General features: G+C 58.8%; 1 non-coding gene across 1 annotated transcript; it reads left to right on the top strand.

Moving 5' to 3' along the window:
- Positions 1 to 2,277: 2,277 nt before the first annotated feature.
- On the top strand, positions 2,278 to 2,361 carry Trnal-uaa (transfer RNA leucine (anticodon UAA)). The gene has a single exon. It is a non-coding gene; the product is annotated as a tRNA-Leu (tRNA).
- The last annotated feature ends 2,504 nt before the right edge of the window (positions 2,362 to 4,865 follow it).

The following is a 4,865-nucleotide window of genomic DNA, read 5'->3' as shown; positions in this document are numbered from 1 at the left end:
AGACGATGGTGTTCTCTCTCAGTCCCTCCCTGTCTCTCTCTTTCCGATGTATCATCTGGAGCCTGTAGCTTTCGCAAGCGCGCAGCCGCACAGCGGCTCCATTAGCGCAAAAAGGTCGCGCAACAATAACTTTTGTAAACGATTGCAGTAATAGAGCAGCGCCGCCCGCGAGGTCCTATACATACTATGGTCCTTTTATTGAGTGGCAAACACCAAGTACTATATACGCGGCAAGGACTTTTATTTTTGTTTTAATGCGATATATAGGAAGAGTGATTGCAAGAAGTGCGTGATCGTTTGGAAAGAACAAAAGCGCTGACTTTTTGGCCGCTTCTGCGCAGCTGCTCGGCTCGGCTCCGGTGCTAAGTACCGGCCGCTGCTGTCGCATTGTCGCTCGCAGTGGGGGCCCCGCCGGGGGCGGCGGCGCTGCACCTCCCCCCGCCGCGCCCGCTAAACGCAAGCCTGCACGGGCATTTCACGGCACATTGCGGGGGCGGGGGCGGCTCCAGGAAGCCATGGCCAAGCGCATGAGCGTCCCCATGATTACCCGGTAGCCGCCCCGGGGATGGGCCGGAGACACAAGGGGAGCCGCCGCCGCCGCCGCCTTCGGCCGCCGCCGTGTGGTGTTCCGGGAATGAGCAAAACTTATCTGATAAGCTACGGTTGCTTCGTTACGGGACGAAACGAGCATCGTTGCGTTGATTTCCGCATCAATTCAGGCTGCTACCGCGCAATCATCGGAGACAACGGCGGACAATGAGCGTGGGGTTTCTCGGAATAATTGCACTGCGCGTCCCCAAAGTGCCGCCTTTGCACGAGGAGAGTGGGGCTGAAACTCTAAAGTTAGTGGGAAGTGCTCATGTCCAGTGCTAATCCATAGAAATATGGGCTAGTCTTCTCTTCCAGGTGAGACAAAGATTGATTAATTATTCTGTTAAAATAAAAAGAAGGAAAGAAAAAAATTAGAGGACAGTCCCATTCAAAGAACTCAAGTTGGTGTGCGTAGACATGACGTTAGAGTTTAAGTAGGGAATCACTAAGCTTCAAGCTCCAACTGACTGGCCACCGTTCGCCTCTGCCAGGATATACGGACACTCGGTGACGATCAATCTCCAGGAGCAGTCGTCTTTCGCAGGAAGCTACGGGACGCCCTGTGGGCAGGCCGCCCGCCGCTCAGCCCGGGCCGGGCCGGGGCCTTCCTGGACTCCCATTGTGGGCCGCAAGCACTGATGCCTCCAATTACCTCCTCAGCTTCACGCTCATCGGGAAATACAAAAGCAGAAGCCGGGCCGGGCCGGGCCGAGCGGAGGGACCAACAGGGACTGCACAGGGACGCGGCGGGAAGGGCGTTTCAAATAAAATAAAAATACTTAAATTATTGCGAATCGATATTTTGGTGCGTTTAGGTCCTCCAACACCAACGCCATCTTCCCCGCTGTCGTTCGAATCCATTTTTACCCAAGCGGAGAGGCTCTGGCCGTCGGCGCGCATTGGCCACGTGACCTGGGTCGGGAGGGACGGGGCAACAGAACCACCGTATCTTCGGCGGAGCACGCGTGAAGATACGGCGCTCTTGCGGCGACGTCTTTGCCCCGAACCGCTAAATCAGTGACTTATTGTCGCCGAGGGGCGGGGCCCATGAGAGAGCCCATGTCCCGCCATGTCCTGATGTCCTGTACCCTGCAACTTGGCGGCAGTGTTCTTCAGCTGCACAAGGCGAATAGCTTTGTCCCGGTGGTACTCCGATGCGTGTACTTCAGCGCGGGCATCCCTACCGATAATGCTTTTCTCGGGACCGGTTGGGCGAAACTGATTAAGTACCCGCGGGGGTCCTCCCCTCCCCCTTCCCCTTTCCTCAGCACGCCCCCCGCCAGCTCGGCCGACGAGCCGATATCCATATTTTGCGAAATCAGATCACTCTGGCCGCTGGGAGCGGGAGGTGGGAGGGGGGGGGGGGACATCTGCGGCGGCACGCGGCTGGTCGCCTTGATTGGGTCGTACCGGATCGTGTTTATTTCGAAGGACAAGCCGTATGTGTGTGCGTGTGTCTGTGTGTAAGAGAGTGGACGTCCCTAAATGTTATGATGTCCAGGACCCCAGCGCGCAGGAGGAGTAGAGGAGGCGGCGGGGACTTCAACGCGGAGCAGCGCGGGAATGCCAGCAGCGGCGGCTGCTGACCCCTCCCCTCCCTCCTCTCCCTGCCGCTTCGTCCTCCCTTCCCCCTCCTCGCCCGCCGATCGCATGCCGCCGCTAGGGTGCCGGCCCGCTCCTCAGCGCGTCAGGTTGGCCGAGTGGTCTAAGGCGTCAGATTTAAGCTCTGATCCCCTCATGGGGTCGTGGGTTCGAACCCCACACCTGACATCTGTTTTTGGTCCCCAGAACAACTGGAGGTGTTGTAGTCTCGTATCGGCAGCTCACAGTTCTATATTGTTCTTCCCTGGCGTTAACCTGCATTATCCGATGTTCGAAGGCCAGCCTACTGCCCTCTTTGAAAAATACGACCTTAGGCCTTTATTTTGCATTCTCAAGTCCCAGTCTCTTTGACCCAGACGATGGTGTTCTCTCTCAGTCCCTCCCTGTCTCTCTCTTTCCGATGTATCATCTGGAGCCTGTAGCTTTCGCAAGCGCGCAGCCGCACAGCGGCTCCATTAGCGCAAAAAGGTCGCGCAACAATAACTTTTGTAAACGATTGCAGTAATAATCGGGCCTCGAACAAGGAGAACACCGTATACTATACGGCATAGTAGCAGCACATAGCGCGCCTGCAAATGATCGGCAAAAAGAGCGGCAGTGCGGCATAGAGAGAAGCTCCGCGAGTGGAAGGTAATGGCAGGGCGAGAGACTTTTGGAGAACAAGAGCGGCGGCTCGCACGGGGGAGGGGCAGAGCCGGGCAGAGCTTTAGATCGAGATGTTTGCCGCCAACATGATTCCCCCGGCGACGACATCAACCATTTGTCAGCCCCTTGCCTGCCGGGGTGGGACACTCCGGCCCCGCCCCGCACCTTGTCGGCAAAGCTCGCCGCGCGCAAAGCCAAAGCAAAGGGAACGCCCTTCGGCGATGCGCGCAGGCTTGTGGGGGTGGGCCGGACGGACGCATAGAGCGGCGGGCCGCGCAAAGGCGTCGACGTGCATGCTGCCCACCCTGACCAGCGGCCGCCGCGTCACAGGTGTGAGGTGCGCCGCCACCCCGCCCCAGGCCACCCCCGCCCGGCCCTATATTGTTTTGCAGGAGGACGATACCCAAGTGGCGGAACATCAGAGGCCAGTGGAGCGGACCGTTTTGGCGGCGCGTCGTCGGCGTCCTCACTTTGTCGGCGGCAAAAGCGACAATGAGATGGATACCGTGCGATTGGCGGCGTGGGCGGGGCCGGGGCGGGGTCGTGACTGCAGCACATGCCCAGCAAACAAACTGTGACCAAGATGGCCAACGAGCAGGACAGAGGGCGGGGCGGAACACGGCCTGCAGCAGCAGCGGCAGCGGCGGCGGCGGCGGCGGGCGAGGTCTAGGTCGCGGCCATTGGCCCTTGCACCCGCCTCTAGGACCGTCCCGTCCGCGTCCGATCCCGAAGCTACGCGCCGCGTCGTGATTTGTTCGTCGTTGCGCAGCTCGGCTATGGTTAATCCCTCGGGGGATCGTTAGGAGGATATAGAGTCCTTATACCATAGAGGGAGAGAAACGGGCGCTATAATACACTTACTACTTGCAATAGGAGAATACAAAGGAAAAGAAAGAGCGAGTGAGAAAGGGAGCGGGCGCCGCGCGGGGGCACCTCCAGCAGTGGTTGCCTCACCTCTCACACATTCACAGGCGGGCGCCCATACCATAGCGCGGCCCTAATCCCAATGAGCGCCGCCAATACCCCAACGATCTTTGGCAACAGGCGGAGCAGCCAGCTTTCCCGCCGCGCTCCGCTACGCCACGCCACGCCCCGGGGGCTGCTGCCGGCGGCCCACCCGGCCCCGATGAGCATCAAGGAGTGTCGGAAGTAGCCCTGTGTGTCCTTTGGCGGCGGCGGCGCCACGGCGGCAGGGGCGGGGCCCGGCTCTCAGGTGCCGCTTGTTGTTTCCTCATTAGGTGTGCCGTTGCTGCTCATCATTATTTTCTCACTTGCGCCTCACGTGCGGCCCGCAATCGCTTTCTCGTTGACTCCCGGCAGGCCTAAAGTGCATCGGTGGGGATATAGAGAAAGAGAGGGGAAGGGAAGGGAGGACAGAGAGAGAGAGAGAGAGAGGGGGGGATACTCCAATAACAGGAGTACTGAAGAAGTCTGCGCAGCTGTAAGACCTGTGCTTGAGGGCAGTGCTTGAGGGCAGTGGTCACACCCTGGTAGAGTCGTCGTGTAACTTTTAACAGTTAGAAGAAGGACAGAAAAAAGTAAGCTGTTACCGCGCCGCCAGTGCTGTGATCTGTGAATGTCGGCTAATTTTGTGTGAAAATAAAATTTCCAAAGCAAAGATACGCTTCCAGCTCGCGAAGGGGAGGGAGGGACGTGTGAGGCCCGGGGTGCGAAACTGCCTGGTAGGCCACCCATACTCACTCAGCCCAATCACGACAACTAGTAGTTCGAGTGGCGTAAAAGACCAACCAGTCAGAGTCGGAATTGGTTGTATTCGAACACACCTCCGTCACTAATTTGCTGCGCTCACCTCACACACGTGTTTGTCAGGACGGTGAGTGTGTGTCAGTGTGTGTGTGTTCGTTCGTTCGGCCCGGATGCACCCCCCGCCCCCTCCCTCCCGATACCTATCCACACCCTCTCCCCGCAAGCTGGACGCGGCCTATTGACAAAACACAACGAGCCGGTGGTAGGTGGCCCCACCCCCTCCCCGCCCCGCCCCCTGACCCGGGTAATAACGTCATCAT

This window comes from Frankliniella occidentalis, unplaced genomic scaffold (assembly GCF_000697945.3).
Source record: "Frankliniella occidentalis isolate FOCC.00 unplaced genomic scaffold, Focc_3.1 Scaffold67, whole genome shotgun sequence".
In the NCBI taxonomy this organism is placed as follows: domain Eukaryota; kingdom Metazoa; phylum Arthropoda; class Insecta; order Thysanoptera; family Thripidae; genus Frankliniella; species Frankliniella occidentalis.
The sequence above is the reverse complement of the archived record's forward strand: the minus strand, read 5'-3'. Positions and strand labels throughout refer to the sequence as shown.